This window comes from Triturus cristatus, chromosome 6, assembly GCF_964204655.1.
Source record: "Triturus cristatus chromosome 6, aTriCri1.1, whole genome shotgun sequence".
Classification (NCBI taxonomy): Eukaryota; Metazoa; Chordata; class Amphibia; order Caudata; family Salamandridae; genus Triturus; species Triturus cristatus.
This window is the reverse complement of record NC_140589.1, coordinates 210,025,164-210,044,444: the sequence shown is the minus strand read 5'-3', so window position 1 is coordinate 210,044,444 and position 19,281 is coordinate 210,025,164. Positions and strand designations below refer to the sequence as shown.

The 19,281-nt window shown below is 41.3% G+C and overlaps 1 protein-coding gene across 1 annotated transcript in view; it reads left to right on the top strand.

Annotated features, from left to right (window-relative positions):
• ENPP5 (ectonucleotide pyrophosphatase/phosphodiesterase family member 5) overlaps nt 1–19,281 on the top strand; it is a 250,896-nt gene that overhangs the window by 105,374 nt on the left and 126,241 nt on the right. The gene's annotated exons all lie outside the window — the stretch shown is intronic.

The window sequence follows — 19,281 nt, the reverse complement described above, 5'->3', positions numbered from 1 at the left end:
ACCAAACCACCCATAGGGGTTTTTCCAGCGTCATCCACCAATCCCACTGAGTCCAGCACTGCACTGTCCTCCAAGCCAGGAAACCTGATTTGTTAATCTCTGGGACCAGGGGGGGGGGCGCCATATAGCATACCTGTAATATTATAGAGACCAATCCATGATAGCTCCACTCTAGTAGCTGGGTCTGAAAAGTCTAGTTCAGCCAAAAGTTTACTACTAGAATGTGCCCTGCCCAGTGAAATAGGTGGATGTCCGCAATAGCAAAACCTCTTTTGTAGGTGGAATGGACACATTTATCATAGGAGATCCGTGAGGGTTTGTTGGCCCAGAGGAATTTTCGCACCAGGGAGGATAAGGCTACAAACCAGTGACAGGGAGGATGGGATGTGAAAGTTCTTTAGGATGTAATCAGCTCGACAAATATTCTCTTTGTGATTTTCGGTACATTTTGTAATCTCCAACTTCCTTGCATTTTCAGGTTTCTTGGATCACTTGTGAGAATTTACATTATAATACATTAGCATAAGCCTGATTGGTTTTCATTTAAGGGAACAGCATTCTGAAGAATCTGTATGTTGGCACGTTTCTGAGAGCTTTTCTGGCCTCTAGCTTTCTTACTTCCTCAGATGTATCTCTGAATTTGGCCCTGTTAACATAAAATTATTTGGCTAGTTCACCACTATAATACAATCACACAAGTCTGTCACCACAGTATTTCTACAAATTTGTGCTTAACCCTGATTTTCCTGGAATTTCTCTTGAGTAGATTTTAATCAGGAATAGTGTTAAAACTAGTGCATGCCAATGGAACCTTATAGCAATCATTTCCCATATCCCTAATTTTGACTTTCATAATTATTGCTACCTCTTTTGCTTAACATGCAAGGTTTTAGTAACAGCAGAGAACCTTTCATGGATAACAACTTTCACTTGGACATTTGGTCCCACTGCATCTGCAATAATTCCTTATGTCCATCTTTTCTTCACTTGCTAATTGATTATCCTAAGCTTTCACTTGTAGGCCTTTTTGTGGGTGTAGGGAGATTGTGTATTAACAGATTCCTATTTGGTTCCCAAATGAAATCTTTGAACTGCCGTTATGGTAGGTGTCGGTGCTTTCTGATTGACGGCAGATGGTAAAAAAGTGATGTCCGAGATAGGCTATCGGAGGAACGTATCCGTACTCCTCATTGTTTGTATTGTTATTGTCTTGTTACACCAACATATATGTGAACTTCAGCAAGCAATACATTCTTTGTGAGGGCTTTCTACTTTGGAACTAATCCCAAACATAAGATCATGAAACCACATCTCTGTAAGAGCAAACAACTCACACTGCAGTCAGATTAGATTGTATAGGGATTGTGGTAGGTAGCCACTCTTAACCTCAGCTGATCAAATGAACATCTGAATCATCTGATGAGTTTGTCATTGAACACCGTTGAGAAATTTGTATGGATAGCAGCTGTCATTTGATCATTTGGACTTTGGGCAGCCGCAATATCTTCACATAACCATCTCTCTTTCAGTTGTTGGCCCTTTTTGTGCCAGTAGAGTTGGTGTATTGTGCCAGTCTATAGAAAACAACAGGAGAGAGAGGGTAGTCACTCTTGTTCCCCCTAGAGAGTATACTCAAAAACAACAAAAGAGTGACTGTTATATATAGAAAATAGAACAACACAGGGAAAGACTTATTTCTTTAAAAGAACCCTCACTCACCAGCCTGGTTGATGACATGCTTCATCATTTGTTTCCCACCAGAGAGGTCGAATGCCTCCCTGGTGTGCCACAATGCCTGAGTTACAGCGGAGCAGGTTTTTTGTGCAAGGATGTGAGTGTGGTGAGTAATGTGAATTTAAAAGGTGGCAGGTTTTAACCAGAACTAATTTTAATGGTGGAAAACCGGCGACCGTTAAAAAAGTGTGACGGACGTTGACTGGCTGGTTAGGTTGACCAGGACCGTCCGATTTTATAAAATGAGTGATAGAAAATGGTCAACATGTTTCAGCTTATCTATGCATGTTCGCTAAGCATTCATCAGAACCGAAAAAGTTCCATGGTGGTATGCGCTCGCTAAGGCGCACCCTAACCAATGGAACTGTGTGAACGGTAAAACTCACGGTTCTACCTGTTAGGCCTCCTGGGATTTCCTAGGCCACTAGACTCTGTAAGATAAATAAACATGACACACATAGAATATGTACAATACAATCAGTGATCAATTGTTTCAATGCTATCCAAATGGTGTAGAGTGTTTTAGCAATCCCGTGCTGAGTAAGGAAAGCGTTTACAAATTGTGACAACACTAGTGTCCTTATCTCTGGCATCCGTGTCCATGCAATACAGCCACTCCGTACATAAAGATTATCCTTTTAACGGAGGGGTCCAAACTACAGAAGAACCCACTGTAGTATATTCAGCCCTCTTGATGAAGGCGATTACGCGCACAATTTAAGCGTGTATAGAGTGTGTAATATAATCATTACTATTAGTGCTCAGTAACTCGTGCTCCTCAAAAACATACATGAACGTTAAAAAAGCGCTATGCGGGTGGGTAAAAGCGCATGGGCATATGTATGTATGTATATGCGGAAGGACGCTACTAGCATGGAAAACATGGCAGCTTACATAGGAATTGGACTCGTTTTGCGTCATGGGTCCGGGAGGGGGGATCGGTATGCTGATAGGATGTAAGACAAAAGGAGCCAGAACGTAAGCGTTGAGAAATGCAAAATAAGTACAAAGGGAACCCGTCTTGGACCCCTAGTAAACTTACTTTTATGCTCACATACTCCTGTGAGGCACCTAGCACTATCCTCCTCGGCCCGAATGTTTCAGCGTAGCGGCAGTCACGAATAGAAATGCTTGCTTAGCGGTCACGTGACACCGGCGGACCGCATATGACGCGTTACGTCCGGGTTACGGTGTAGTAACAACTAGACTGCGCGGAAGTAGGGGTATTGGACTGAAATTTATTAGTCAATCTCGGGAACAAAATTTGAACAAATCCAATTCAGTTCAGTGAGAACAGATATTTATTAGTCAGTCTCTGTAACCACATTATGAACAGATCTAATTCTGTGCTGTGCAGTGAGATCGGATGTTATTTTAGAACTCCGTTTCATCAGAAACAGAATTAAATGTCAAACAGACGTGATAGTGGTGGGGATAGCTCTATTGCTAATGCACTGATCGTGGTTAATGGTGTGAAGGGCAAATTGGACAAAGGCACTTCCAACAAATAAATCTACGATCATTTTCCCTGTTGTAGTTTGAAATAGGACGAAATCGCCAATTCTAGTTTGAATTGCATTTGAACAGATACAGCCTTTGGTGGGGGATTGTTGGTGCAATACACTTCAAAAGATAGTATCTGGATAGATCCCTAATCAAAAGGATGTGCTTGAAATCTGGATAGCGCTGTTCAGAAAGGAAATGGCAGTTAACGTTTAACGTTTAAGAACTGTGCTCCATGGGATATTGTCATTAAGTCCTATGCGGTGTGTGGACAAACGATAAATCCACCGCTGTTCTTTTTCAAAGAGCGTCTGGTGGTTGTTTGAACCTACATAGGGTTGTTCGATAATAGTCCAGCTCAGATCGTTCGTGGTGTGATTGGACAGTAGGAAATGTTCTGTGAGTTTTGTGGTGCTCTTGCGACAGCGAATATTACTCCGATGTTCACATTCGTTGTTTTATTTTCCGTGCTGTCATTCCCACATACCTGAGTCCACAAGGGCATGTGATCCGGTATATCTCTTTGGTAGAGTTACAGTTCGTGTGGGATCTTTGCACCCATTGTTTGTCGGGTTCCAGTGATAGTTGTTTCGTGGTGGAAGTTAAATGACAGACACTGCACGACCCACAAGGGAAGTGTCCCGTTACTGGGGGAAGGCCCCATGTACTCAGAATCGTCCTCTCGGCATTCTTGTCCGATTTTCTAGGGCGTGTGTGCACGAGTGTGTCTTTAATGCTCCTTGCTCTTTTATAGGAGAACAAAGGTATCTCGTCTTCTTTATAAGAATGCGTAAACTTCAGGTTAGGGTCGCATGTGTTAACTCAACCGAAAAACTCCAAGAGTAAATTTTCGGTGCCTTGCCAAATGATGAGCACGTCATCTATGTACCTTCTCCAAAAAGATACATAGGGTGCATAAGGGTTCCTTGCTGACAAAATATGTTTGCACTGAAAGTCAAAAACGTACAGCCCGGCAACACTGGGGGCAAAGGTGCTGCCCATCGAAGTGCCCGTCGACTGTAGGTATAGCTCTCCTTGGTATTCAATTTTTTTTTTCTTGAGTGCAGGGGTGGCGCATGAAATCACAAACTCGTTAGGTGTGATGTAATCCCATGAGGTTGACTCCAAAGTCTCCTTGATGACTCCAGTGGTATCATCCTGTGGAATGCAGGTATAGAGGCTTTCTATATCCATTGTGACTAGGAATGATGGTTCAACTGTAATCACAATATCCTGTAATAGTGCCAGTAAACTTTTAGTATCCTTGAGGTAAGTGCTAGTCGACTGGATCAAAGGCTTCAGGAAGAATTTGCAGAAGCGACCCAAACGTGAAGTTTACGCATTCTTATAAAGAAGACAATATCGTTTTTCTCGACGTGGTTATTAGCAAAGTTGGTAACCAATTCCGGACCAGGACGCATCATAAACCAACGGCTAAGAACAATCTTCTTCACTTCTCCAGCTACCACCCTCGCCCATTGCGGGAGAATCTCCCCTTTGGCCAATACCTACGGCTCAGACGCAACTGCAGTGAGGTCACGGACTTCAAAATACAGGCCGAAGACCTTACAGTCAAGTTGAAGAATCGAGGCTATCCGGATAAGATCCTCAAAAAGAGCTGTAAGAGGGCTAGGAATCAAAATAGGGAAGCACTTCTAGAAGAAAACCCTGCAAGAACTACCAAGACTACACCTCTGACGTGGGTGACTACGTACAACGCAGCTTCCAATGCAGTTAGTAAATCTATCAAGAAACATTGGACAATCCTGGAGAGAAACAACCACATTTGGGAGAAACCTTTGTTCTCCTATGAAAGAGCAAGGAGCATTAAGGACACACTCGTGCACACACGCCCTAGAAAATCGGAGAAGAACGCCGACAGGACGATTCTGAGTACATGGGGCCTTCCCCCACTTCCCTTGTGGGTCGTGCAGTGTCTGTCATTTAACTTCCACCACAAAACAACTATCACTGGAACCCGACAAACAATGGGTGCAAAGGTCCCACAGGAACTGTAACTCTACCAACGTGATATACCTGATCCCATGCCCTTGTGGACTCTGGTATGTGGGAATGACAGCACGGAAAATAAAACAACGAATTTGTGAACATCGGAGTAATATTCGCTGTCGCAAGAGCACCACAAAACTCACAGAACATTTCCTACTGTCCAATCACACCACGAACGATCTGAGCTGGACTATTATCGAACAACCCTATGTAGGTTCAAACAACCACCAGACGCTCTTTGAAAAAGAACAGCGGTGGATTTATCGTTTGTCCACACACCGCACAGGACTTAATGACAATATCCCATGGGGCACAGTTCTTAAACGTTAACTGCCATTTCCTTTCTGAACAGCGCTATCCAGATCTCAAGCACATCCTTTTGATTAGGGATCTATCCAGGTACTATCTTTTGAAGTGTATTGCACCAACAATCCCCCACCAAAGGCTGTATCTGTTCAATTGCAATTCAAACTAGAATTGGCGATTTCGTCCTATTTCAAACTACTACAGGGAAAATGATCGTAGATTTATTTGTTGGAAGTGCCTTTGTCCAATTCGCCCTTCACACCATTAACCACGATCACTGCATAAGCAATAGAGCTATCCCCACCACTATCACGTCTGTTTGACATTTAATTCTGTTTCTGATGAAACTGAGTTCTAAAATAACATCCGATCTCACTGCACAGAATTAGATCTGTTCATAATTTGGTTACCGAGACTGACTAATAAATATCTGTTCTGACTGAACTGAATTGGATTTGTTCAAATTTTGTTCCCGAGATTGACTAATAAAGTTCAGTCCTATACCCCTACTTCCGCTCAGTCTAGTTGTTACTACACCGTAACCCAGACGTAACGCATCATACGCGCTCGGCCGGTGTCACGTGACCGCTAAGCAATCATTTCTATTCGTGACTGACGCTACGCGGCAACATTCGGGCCGAGGAGGATAGCGCTAGGTGCCTCACGGGAGTATGTGAGCATAGAAGTAAGTTTACTGGGGGTCCAGGACGGGTTCCCTTTGTACTTATTTTCCATTTCTCAACGCTTACGTTCTGGCTCCTTTTGTCTTAGAACCTATCAGCATACCGATTCCCCCCCTCCCGGACCCATGACGCAAAACGAGTACAGGTCCTATGTAAGCTGCTATGTTTTCCATGCTAGTAGCGTCGTTTCGCATATACATACATATGCCCATGCGCTTTTACCCACCCGCATAGCTCTTTTTTAACGTTCATGTATGTTTTTGAGGAGCACGAGTTACTGAACACTAATAGTAATGATTATATTACACACTCTATACACGCGTAAATTATATGCGCGTAATCGCCTTCATCGAGAGGGTTGAATATACTACAGTGGGTTCTTCTGTAGTTTGGACCCCTCCGTTAAAAGGATAATGTTTATGTACGGAGTGGCTATATTGAATGGACACGGATGCCAGAGATAAGGACACTAGTGTTGTCACAATTTGTAAACGCTTTCCTTACTCAGCACGGGATTGCTAAAACACTCTACACCATTTGGATAGCATTGAAACAATTGACCACTGATTGTTTTGTACATATTCTATGTGTGTCATGTTAATTTATCTTACAGAGTCTAGTGGCCTAGGAAATCCCAGGCGGCCTAACAGGTAGAACCGTGAGTTTTACCGTTCACACAGTTCCATTGGTTAGGGTGCGCCTTAGCGAGCGCATACTGCCATGGAACTTTTTCGGTCCTGATGAATGCTTAGCGAACATGCATAGATAAGCTGAAACATGTTGACCATTTTCTATCACTCATTTTATAAAATCGGACGGTCCTGGTCAACCTAACCAGCCAGTCAACGTCCGTCACACTTTTTTAACGGTCGCCGGTTTTCCACCATTAAAATTAGTTCTGGTTAAAACCTGCCACCTTTTAAATTCACATTACTCACCACACTCACATCCTTGCACAAAAAAAACTGCTCCGCTGTAACTCAGGCGTTGTAGCACACCAGGGAGGCATTCGGCCTCTCTGGTGGGAACCCAATGTTGAAGCATGTCACCAACCAGGTTGGTGAGTGAGGGTTCTTTTAAAGAAACAAGTCTTTCCCTGTGCTGTTCTATTTTCTAGATATAACAGTCACTCTTTTGTTGTTTTTGAGTATTGTGCCAGTCTGCAGGTTTCCATGTGGTCCCTTGACTAAACCTTTAAACTTCATGTTGGGGAGATGTCCGTGCTTTCTGAATGAGCACCATATAGTAAACGTGATGCATGAGATTCAGTGCACCACCTTAGAATGTGGGCTACAGCAAACAGTATAATCTACACTAGGTGTTTCTGCTGTGCTCTTGCAGTGCTGTGCCGTTTTGGTCTTCTGTTTGGTCTGTTTCCAACCTCACATCACTGTCCAGGTGGGATTTTATAGGTGTTGTCTATATTGGTAAGGTAGTCACTCGTAACACCCATTTATGTACCGGAAAATGTGTGCATCTGTGATAATTTTGCATGTCCTCTTGCTGAGGGTTTGGCTTTGAGCTACTACTTAGTTTTGGAAGATTAGAGATATATAGTTTTAAGCACACGAGAATGTTTCATTGACCACTTTGGACAACCATTTTTGAGGCCTTTCTTGAAAATGATTCCACTACAAGAACGGAGGCTACCATTATGCATTATCCCTTTAATGCAAACTCCACACAGCCACTTTGAAGGATTACATCACAAATGAAATTGTTCTAGAATAGTATACAGCTAGATCCTAAAAGGCATGCCTACAGTACAATCTGCCTCTTATAAATGCAGCTCCACACAGATAAGTATCTCCAATTTTGTATCTTTAATATCTTTATGCTGTTTTCTTTATTTTAGATATTGTTTATTAGTTTCCAATTTATGGAAACCTTTTCCCTTATTCATGACCATAGTGTAGCCTATTATTAATTGTAAAAGCTTAGCACTAGATTATTTTAATATTAGGCAAAGCTTACACGGTTCTTCCCCTTGTTGAGGGGATAATTAATCCTTCAAACAGTTTTTCTGGTCTGGTTAAATGCTTTAACCGCCACCCCCACCCCTCTCCCCCCAAAAAATATATATATCTTTTGCTGCTATTTAGCCTAAATTAACCCGTACATTATGTCTGATGCTGAAACTCATGCCCCTGATGCCCCAAATATTAATGAAGAATTTTACTTTAAAAAAAAAATATACAACCGGAGATGCGCACATGTATGCGCGATGCCTTGCAACATGTCAGGCCAAATAAGAGTTCCCTAATCTCTGATGAGGATTGTGACTTGGAAACCACCTCAGGGGAAGTCTGATTGCGGTAAGAAAGGGGTCAAAAGACTCAAAAAAGTTAACATTGAAGGGGCAGCTTTCATGAGCATATTGGGAGGTCTCACCTCAATTCATACTGGAGGTCTAAGCACCTCAACGCATAATGGAGGTCCAAGCACCTCAATGCATAATGGAGGTCTAAGCACCTCAATGCATACTGGGAGGTCCAAGCACCGCAACTCCTATTGGAGGTCTAAGAACCTTAACGCATAATGGCGGTTTAAGCACCTCAAACAGATCAGGAGGTCAAAGCCCCTCTAAAGTCTTGGGTGTCCTGCGCAGCACAACTCACACAGGTGTCCAAAGTGGCACACATATCTTAAGTGCTCCGAGTACAGCAGAAGATACTGCCATGGAAGAGCAAGGGCATCAGAGTGAAGAATTACTCGAATACATCCTTAACCTGGATCAGGATGATATGGACATTGAAGGCCTCTTCACCGAGGAGGAATGCCCATCATCCTCTAAGGGGATAATAATAGATCCCGTTGGTCAGGATATGTTTTCCCCACATAACGTCAGCCATCCAAGAAGTGCCGAATGGTGGCCTCAAGATCATGTGTTGATATTTATTAGAAGGTGGATAAGAAATCCCCTAGATAAAGAGGCACGTAACCTCTTGTGAGCTGAGTGCTCTAGACCAGTGATCCCAAAAAAAGTTTGCCTAACCCCGAACCTGTGTCCTGAGCTTATCACCTTTTTATTCAATCTGGGGAGAAACCTCAGAAAGATCCCTTAAGGCTTGCCTAGAAAGTTTTCTTGACATCCTAGGCCCCTTAGCTAGAATAATCGGCATGACAGAGGAGACCCATATTAATGGGACCCAAGTAGATATGAATCTACTTAGGGTCTGAAGCCAGAGAGCTTTAATCTTTTAGGAAACGCCAATGCAGGGCTGAAGGCCGAACGTAGGGTTGTCCTAAGCAAGATCCACCCAAAATTAGGAGACATGGCGGATAAAGAACCCTCCGAAAACCCCAAAGACCTCCTGTTTGGAGAGGCTATGATTAAAACAATAGGAAAATATGTGGTACGTCCACAACCTTGGACAAAACACAGACAAATATGAGAAGGGTTTTTAATCCTAGTGTTTTTTGTCAGGCCGGAAGAAGGGGCCTTTTTACTGGCCAAGGTACTCAAATGCCCAACATCAGACAAAGAGGTTTCGGTAGAGGTTACCAGCATGGTACCTCAGTCATTCCACCCCGGGGACGAACCACTCGTACCAGAGGCTTCAGATCCCATGGACATGGATCCAATTTTCATATTTATTTTTCCTCAGTAAAAGTGGGGGGTCGACTCAAGTTTATTTCCCATGCTTGGAAATTAATTACACAATACCCTTGGGTCCTGGAAACTGTTCAGGGCCTCAAAATAGATTTTGCAGAGGTCCCAGTCCAATCCTTTCTCCCAAGTGAATAAAAACATACTTTAGAGCAACATAAAGAAGGTGGTAGAAGAAGAGGTGGTCTCTGATATAAAAAGGTGCAATCGTAGAGGTTCCTTGGGAATGGCAAGTTTTTTTTAAGTAGACTCTTGCTTGTGGAGAAACAAAGGCAAAGGATGGAGACCACTTATAAATCGTAGGCACTTGGACAGATTTCTAGTCTACAGAAATTTCAAGATGGAGGGACTCCATCTCTTGAGAGACATTCTACTAGAAAAAGACTGGCTTGTGAAGTTGGACTTGAAGGTTACCTTCAGTTCATATGGAATCACCGTCTATTTCAGTTTCAGGCACTTTCCTTTGGGCTTTCCTTGGTTCCTTTGTGTTTCACCAAGTTAATGATAGTGACTGCAGCATTTCAGAGGGAGGTGGGGGAATGAGGTTAATTGTTTATCTAGGCGATATCCTCATAATGTCCCAATATCATTCTCAGATTTTAAAGGATCTGGAACAGGTGGTAAATCTTCTAGAGAGTTTGGGTTTCATAATAAACAAGGAGAAGTCCATTCTGGTTCCTTCCAGGTCCCTAGAGTTTTTGGGGTTTCACGACAGACACAATAAAGACCCTTCTTCTATTGCCTGAGGAGAAAATGACCAAGATTCCAAAGGAGACAAGATTTGTGTTCAGACAGGACACTATAACCTAGAGAGGGCTAGCCAGGCTCCTAGGTCTCGTTTCTTCTTCTATTCGAGCCATATTTGTTGGCCCTGTACATTATCGAGCTCTACAGAGGGTGAAAGCGAGAGGTCTAGGAGAAGTATCATGGTATGGGAACAGGGTAATTTTAGATCAAGATGCCAGATTAGAATTGGACTGGTGGTTGGAGAACACCGATGCCTGGAATGGCAGGGAAATCTTTGGGAGTTCCCCGAAATATATACTCTAATCTAATGCAAACCTTATTGCTGGAGTGCACGTCTAGGCAACCAGAACATAGGAGGTTTATGGTCTTATATGGAGAGGTTCCACCACATAAATTATCTGGAGTTGACAGCAGGTCTCTATGCCCTAATGAGCTTCAAACACTCTCTGAAGGGCAGAACTGTCATGTTAAAAAGGCACAATGTGTCGGCAGTGGCATACTTAAATTTTTTAGGGGGTACAAAATCCTCAATCTTGTTGGATTTCGCCAAAAGAATATGGATATTCTGTCTAGAACACAAGATCAGCTTGAGAGAAGAGTACTTACCGGGGAAAAATAATATTGCTTCAGATTGGAACTCGAGGTTCCTACAAGACTACAACGATGGAAGCTGAACGAGAGCTGCTTCAGAAGTATCTATCACTTATGGGGTCCTTTGGAGGGGATCCCTTTTCAAGCAGGTTGACATTTCAAATGAAGTTCTTCAGCTGGATGCCAGACCCGGGTGCTCAGGCAGTCAATGCATTCCTGCAACCCTGGAGGGGAGCACGAGCTTACGCCTTTACCCCTTTGCAATGATACAGAGGGTTCTCCAGAAGGTAAGACAGGAGCTATGTTCCTTGGTACTAGTAACTCCCTTCTGGCAATCCCAGGCTTGGTTCCCAATGACCTTGGAATTGGCTTGTGATATTCCCTTGCTTCTACCGGCAGAGGAAGGCCTTTTAAGAGACATAGATGGAAGAGAACACCATCTGGTTTAGACTGGAATTTTGAACCTTCTTGCATGGAAAGAGTCAGGCGATCTAGTGAGATGTCGGGTCTTTTGGGAATGGCTGAGGGGCTAGCTCGTTGAGGGTTCCTGAGCTCAAAGAAATCGCTATAGATACAATGAAATATGGAAAACATGGGTACGCTGGTGCTTGGAGAGAGACTTGAGTCCTGTGGAAGCTCCTATAGTTGAAGTGGTTAATTTCTTAGTAGAACAGTTTGGTAGGGGCCTTAGTTATAGGTCACTTAATTCTTCGAGATCTGCAATCTCAGCAGGACATGTGTTAGCAGACAGTAAAAGCATTGGGATAAATGTCATATTATGTAGAATTCTTTTTTTGTTAAATAATTTTTATTGGGTAATAAAACATGTACCAGAAACAACATAAGGAACAAAGTAACATATCATAAGACACAATATATAAGAGCAATAATACATTATAAGGAAGAAAGACATTTTAAAGAACAACCCTATGTAACTATCTAAAATCAAGCAAGATTGGGGTACCTCTTAAAATATTTAAATATTTTTTTTTTTTCTAAAAAATAGTAATGGGGAAAGGGATAGAAAAGAGAAAAGATAAAGGAATGGAATTGGAAGGAGAAAAGAGAGGAAGGGGAATTATCAAGTAAAAAGGTATTGTAAGGAGGAATATGAAGATAGAAAAGTAGTAAAAGGTAACCAAAGTAAATCAGACTTTGCGATACAGATGAGGATGAAACAGTAGAAATTGTATGCTTGTCACAAATAAGATTCCACCATGTTAGAATACATATTTTGGAATTGTCTTTCCAGCAAGAGAGTATAACTTTAAATGCAAGAGCAATAAAAAGATCAAGCAGTTTCAACGTTAATACTGAATCATGAGAATATTGACATAGATCCAAGAAAAACATTTTGGATTGATAGGGGATACGTACATGAACATTTTTGGACCATTTGGCCCAGACGGAATTCCAAATTTTTGGGATATTGGGACAGTGAAAAATAAAATGAGATAATGTAACATTAGTGGAAAGGCATGACTTGCAAAGAGGAGAGGAAGAAGGATTAATTTTGTGCAAAAATACCGGAGTCCTAACAGCTATGTTATAAAGTAAAAATAAAGATTGAGTAATGTAGGCGGCTCTAGAGGTGGAAAAAACGTAATGCTATAATTTGTCCCATTTTTGTGACGGAAGGGAAATGGGCAGGTCTAGTTCCCAAGTTAGTTCAATGGGGGATTTTGGTCTTTCAGAGATAGGCGTAGATTGATTTTTATATATAAAGGAAGCTTTAGGATTAAAATCAGGAGTGATGTTATATAAAGGGGTTAAGGGAATAAATGCAGTACTATTAGAAGGAAAGTTATAAGTTGAAAGAAATGATTAAAGTGCCTGTGCTAGTTGAGAATATTGAGATAAGTACGAAGATGGTGGATCATAGCATTCTTGTAATGTGTTAAAAGGTAAAACAGAGTTATGGGATACAAGTTGGTGAACATATAGAATATTCTTCTCTTTCCATTGTTTGAAGTAAAAGGATTTATAGCGACACTTAATAAATTTACTGTACCAAAAAGAAGAGGCAAGGAAGGCTTGATAAAAATTAGAACCATCTGTGAACAGTTAATGTACTAAATGTTGGGAGTATTTTAAAATAGGATATCTAGATATAATGGTGCAATTGGACATAAAACGGATATCATGAAAAGAAAATTAATGTACTAGAGAACGTTCAAAGTTAATCCAGCTAGGTATTGGATCATCGTGGTATGTCTGTTCAGAGCACACATCTGTCTAATTAGAAAGGCAGAGTGATATAATTTAAAATTAGGAAATCGTACACCCCCTTCATTCTTTGGTTTGATCAATTTAGTTAAAGCAATACGGGCAGGTTTGTTGTTCCAGAGAAATTTTATACAAATAGAGTTGACTTGGTTAAAATAATAATTATGAATTTTAACAGGTAACATAGATAGAAGTAGCAAAATGAGCGGACCAATCATCATTTTGATGATATCCAATCTGCCCCACCAGGACAAATGTAGAGGAGACCAAGAAGAGAGTAAGTTTTGAATTTTAATTTTCAAAGCATTAAAATTATGGGTAAGAGATTGGGAAATGGTAGGAACAAACCATACTCCAAGGTATTTAACTTTTGATGAGCACTATTTAAAATTGGGGTCATAAAACATGAATTGATAACATAATGGGTTTGAGGGTAAAATTTCAGTTTTAGAGAAATTTTATTTATAGCCTGATATTTTAGAGTATAAGTCAATTTCCTGTAAAAAAGGAGGTAAGGAGAATAAGGGTTTAGAAAGGGAAATCAAGATATCATCTGCATAAGCAGATAATTTAATATCATCGGAATTATGAAGAAATCAGATATCAAAGGGTTGTAGCGAATGCGCTCAAGAAAGGGTTCAAGACATAAAAGAAATAAAAGCGGTGAAAGGGGACAGCTTTGTCTTGTACCTCTGTGTAATTTAAAATAAGGGGGATAAAAGACCATTGACAGATACACATGCACGGGGACCTGAATATAATAATTTAATGAACGAATAAATTTGGGGCCAAAACCAAACCATTGAAGAGTTTTGAACATGAATTGCCAATTTATACGATCAAAAGCTTTTTCAGCATCAAGAGATAATGTGGCTAGAGGTTCAGGATACCCTTCTCCAGATTCTTTTTACGGCCCTAATGATGTCCCATGGGGGACGAAACGCGTAGGCTGGCTGTATTAAAATATTGATTGATTTGTGTTTTGAAGAGTTTGGAACAAGTGTCAATAAAGACAAGTGGACAAGGAAGCTTGCATTGGAATTTTTTATTATTTATGGACTTCAATAATCAATTGTGGATGAATTCATAATAATTGTACGCTCCTTCTGTGTGGATTTAATCCTTAATAAAACCAGAATGATCAGGTTTAATAAGTAGGGGATTAACCCCTTCCAGTCTAGAGGCAAGACTTTTCGCAAATATTTTACAGTCATAGTTGATTAAAAGATTGGATGGTAATTTTGACAAAGGGAGAAATCATTTTTGGGTTTAGTGAGAATTACAATAAGAGCATCAAGGAAGGAACCTTCAGGTTTAGAATTCAAGAAAGGAGGTAAAAAGCTCAAGTAAGTGCGGAGCAAAAATAGATGAGAAAGGAGATATTAGTTCAATAGAAAAGCCGTCTGGACCAGGGGCCTTAGCTCTCTTTAAGGATTTGATTTTTCCAAGAGGGCCATAGCATCCGGAAGAGAATTAGGAGAGGGGAGGCCATCAAAAAAGGACTGCATGTCAGTTATGGTGGTGTGGGTGTCATTCTTTCTAATGAATTGTAATAAGTCTGGAATGCATTGATGATATCTGAATCAGAATGTAATAAAGTATTGGTAAGGGTATTATGAATAGGGCTTATGGCTTTCCTTTCTGATTTGACTTTTAAATAATTAGCCAGCATTCTACCCGCTTTGTTTTGTCCCCCATGATATTTAGATTTTATTTTAAAGTAAAATATTACAAGCATCAGTTGTGGCCAATTTGTTTAAGTCAGATTTAGCCTTAATAAGATCAGGGAGGTGAACAGGAGATTTGGAGGTATAGTAAGAATGTTCAAGGGTCTTAATATGATTGAGGGAGGAGATGTATTGGGAGTTCAAAGAATGTTTCTTCCTAGCATTATAGGTAATGGTAAAAGCTCTGAACAAAGCTTTGAAGGCATCCCAATTGTTATGAACAGAGGTGTCACTTGACTTATTGATTTTGAAAAAATTCTGTTTGAAGGAAGTAGCATTTAGAATATAGGATTGATCGGATAATAAGGAATTATTAAATCTCCATCGAGCCTGTCTGGAAGAGGCAAGGGACAAATAAAGAGAAACTGAAATTGGGGCGTGGTCAGAAATAAAAATAGAAATATTCTCGGAAGATTGGAGCGAAGGGAGTAATGATTTTGAAATCTAAACATAATCAATGCGAGACATAGTATGGTGAATATTGGAGAAAAATGTAAATTCATGACTATCAGGATTACTAGTTCTCCAAGCATCATAGAGTGGACGAGATGCAATGGCAGCTTGAAAAGCTTTGTGAGATTTGTCAGGTCGAAATTTACAATCTGATTTCCTATCAGAGAAAGGATAAAGCCAATTATTAAAATCTCCAGCAACAATAATATTGGGGTTAGTAATTGAGGGTAATTTTAATTTGATATTGTGCCAAAAGTCCGGATCAGGTTTAACCTGCCCATAAATATTTAAAAAAAGGTGACATGTTCATTATGGACCGTGGCCTGAAGTATATTATTACCCATCATCCACTCGTATACTTTTCAGTTGATATAATTTGTAGTTTGAAAGATTTATGACGGAGGATGGCAACACCACCTTTACGATTGATAGCTGGAAAGAAAACAACCTGACCCACCCATTGACGCTTGAGTTAAAGAGATTCAACATCATTACAGGGGGTTTCCTGCAAAAAAGCAATCTGTCAATTAAGTTTTGATAAATGAGAAAGTACCTTTTGATGCTTGAAAGGATGACCTAAACCACGAACGTTCCACGATACAACATTAAACATGGTAATGTTTGAGAAATAGGGGAATAATCACAATGATGTAGAACTGCAAAATACAACAAAGGAGACAAAAGACGCTGGTTACACAAATTGGGAAAAAATAGAAACCAATAAAAGCCTAAAGAAGAAAATAAAATAATCATTCATAGAAATATAAAAAGAAAGACAGGTGAGGAAGAGGGAAAGGAGAAGGAAGATGCAAGGAAAGAAAACATGGAAAGAGAGTAGAGGAGATAAAGAGAAACAGAGGCAGATCAAGGACAAAAGCCAGATCTGAAATATATAGAGAAAGAAATGCCAGCGCTCGAGAAAACAGAAAATCAACCCTTTTTTGCAATGAGCCTAGCTGTGGATTTGGGACCCTAGCTCAGCCAGCATCTAGGGAAACCTAGCAAAACTGTACATGTTTGAAAACTAGACACCCAGGGAATCCAGGATGGGTGACTTGTGAGGCGCTCTCACCTGGTTCTGTTACCCAGAATCCCATGTGAACCTCAAACTATGTCAAAAAAACTAATTTTCCTCACGTTTCTGTGATGGGATGCACTGAAATCTGCAGGCAGGTAACCACAAACTTCCACCCACCCAACATTCCCCAAAGCCTCCAGATAAAAATGGTACCTCACTTGTGTGGGTATGCCTAGTACCCATGACCCAAAATGCAACGTGGAGACATCATATTTTTCCAGTGACAACTGACCCATTTTTTCCAATGTGCCTAGCTGTGGATTCTGGACCCTAGCTCAGCTGGCACCTAGGGAAACTTAGCAAACCTGTACATTTTTAAAAACTAGACATCCAGGTGATTCCAGGATGGGGTGAATTCTGTGGCTGCCACCAGTTTATGTTACCCAGAATCCCTTGCAAAGCCCAATCTTTGTTAAAATAAAACACAAATTTTCCTCACTTTTTATGATGGAAAGTTCTGGAATCTGCAGGGAGCCACTAACTTCCACCCACCCAGCATTTCCCCAAGTCTTCCGATAAAATTGGTACCTCACTTGTGTGGGTGCGCAAAGTTCACGCAACAGGCTATGGAGGCACCTGCGTTTTTGGTCCCGGGCTCAGCGGCCATCTAGGGAAACCTACCAAACTCACACATTTCTGAAAACTAGACACCTGGGAGAGTGCAGCAAGGTGTGGCTTGCATGGATCTCCCAACATTTTCCTACCCAGAATCCCCTCAAAACATCGAATTTAGCTGAAAAAATCAATTTTTTTCACATTTCTGTGTGGGAAAGTTGTTGGATCACCGGGCTGACACAAATTTCCTACCTCCCAGCATTCCCCCAGGTCTCCTGATAAAAATTGAACCTCTACTTGTGTGGGTTCGCCAAGTACCTGTGACAGGCAAGGACCTACAACGTGTTGTGGAAGCATAGATCATTTTTATCACAAAACGACCAGGTTTTGCAAGGGGGGCACCTGCGTTTTTTCTCCCCGGCTCGGCGGCCATCTAGGGAAACCTACCAACCCCACACATTTTGAAAACTAGACACCCGGGGGAGTGCAGGGAGGTGTGGCTTGTGTGGATCCCCCAACACTTTCCCACCCAGAATCCCCTGCTCCTTTCTCCCTGGTGCCTAGTAGGTGGATCCCTGCTTGCGCAATCCCCAAGCATGGATCCACTAGGGAGGGGTACCATTGGAAAGGGGAGATTTCTTCCCTTCCCAACGATTCTTCTCTTGTGTGTTTCGGTGCTCAGGGGCTGAGATAGCCCCATGAGCATCAAAACTGAAACTAAGTTTCAGCTTCAATGTAATGACATCAGCTCACCATGCACGCGATTGTCATTACATTGGAAATAGAAAAAGCCTCAGGAGATTTGGAAAGCTCTTTCCCACCTCCCAAGACCCAAAACAAGCAAATCCCTCTGCTGTTTAGTGCTCATATGCACATGACGGAATGATTCCGTCTTGAGCACACAAGCAATGGTGCTCATGACTGAACCATTCTGTCATGAGCACCGAAGGGGTTAATAAAATGTAACATTTTAATAGTTCAAGATTGTAATATACATTGTATTTGTTTATGTGCTATTTATTTATTTTTTTAGAATATCTTACACTTATAGAGGATGGTCTAATATTCCTCTTCAATTTCAGATAATTCTCAGTAGTTCGTGTCTACGTGTCCATCACCTGGAAACCTCTACAAACTGAGTGCCTTCTTTCCTTGGTTCTGCAATGCAAGTTCTTCGTTGTTTGAGGAGTTTCGTCATTTCCTGTTGAGCCATATAGTTTTTGGACAATTTTGTTTGTGATGTAGTACTTCAAAGTGGCTGTGTGGAGTTTGCATTAAAGGAATAATGCATAATGTTAGCCTCCGTGTCTTTAATGAAATCCAGATTCTCTTGGCATTTAATTAGGAGAATCGCTATTTTGTGTTTGTGTTAGGTGAGTTTTGAAAGCTATGGTATCCTTCGACTATGGCTAGTTCAGTTCATATCTAACTTCACACATGTGCTTCTGATAGCACCTCCTCTGGTCTTGTGAGCTTCTTGGTCCCTGTGGTCTACTTGGCCAATAAAAGACCTTTAGATTAGAGTATACTTAGGTCATCACATGTGACAGGTGGCTCAGAGAGCCTTTGGATTAACTTATATGCAGGACGTCTCATGCAGTGGGTGGGTGACATAAATACCTGTCTCAGTGGCTATGTTACAGCTCCCTGTTGTCTCTTGGCAAAGCACCCACAGCGCATAACAATACTAATCTCCACATTCATGCCTATTATGCCACTGCCTTACCTCCCCTATTATCAAAGTAAATCTGCGACCTTCAGATAGCTGTCCCAGCAGTTCCCCTTTGCCTTCAACGCAATGTGATGCCAACCCTAGAACAACAAACCATCTGTAGCTGTACCCTATTGAGGGACTCTGGCAGGAGAAATGCTAGCAGGCAGATGGCTTTGCTACTCAAGTGGTGCACGGTACTCCTCTGAGCATAATTGTCTCCACATTATTTTCTACAGCCTCTTTAACCTTTCCTGTGAAGCTTTTAAACTTTTACTTGGTGTTCAATACAACAGAGTGACAGATGGTAAGAATTTGCTAACAGAGGGGAAAGATTGACCACCACT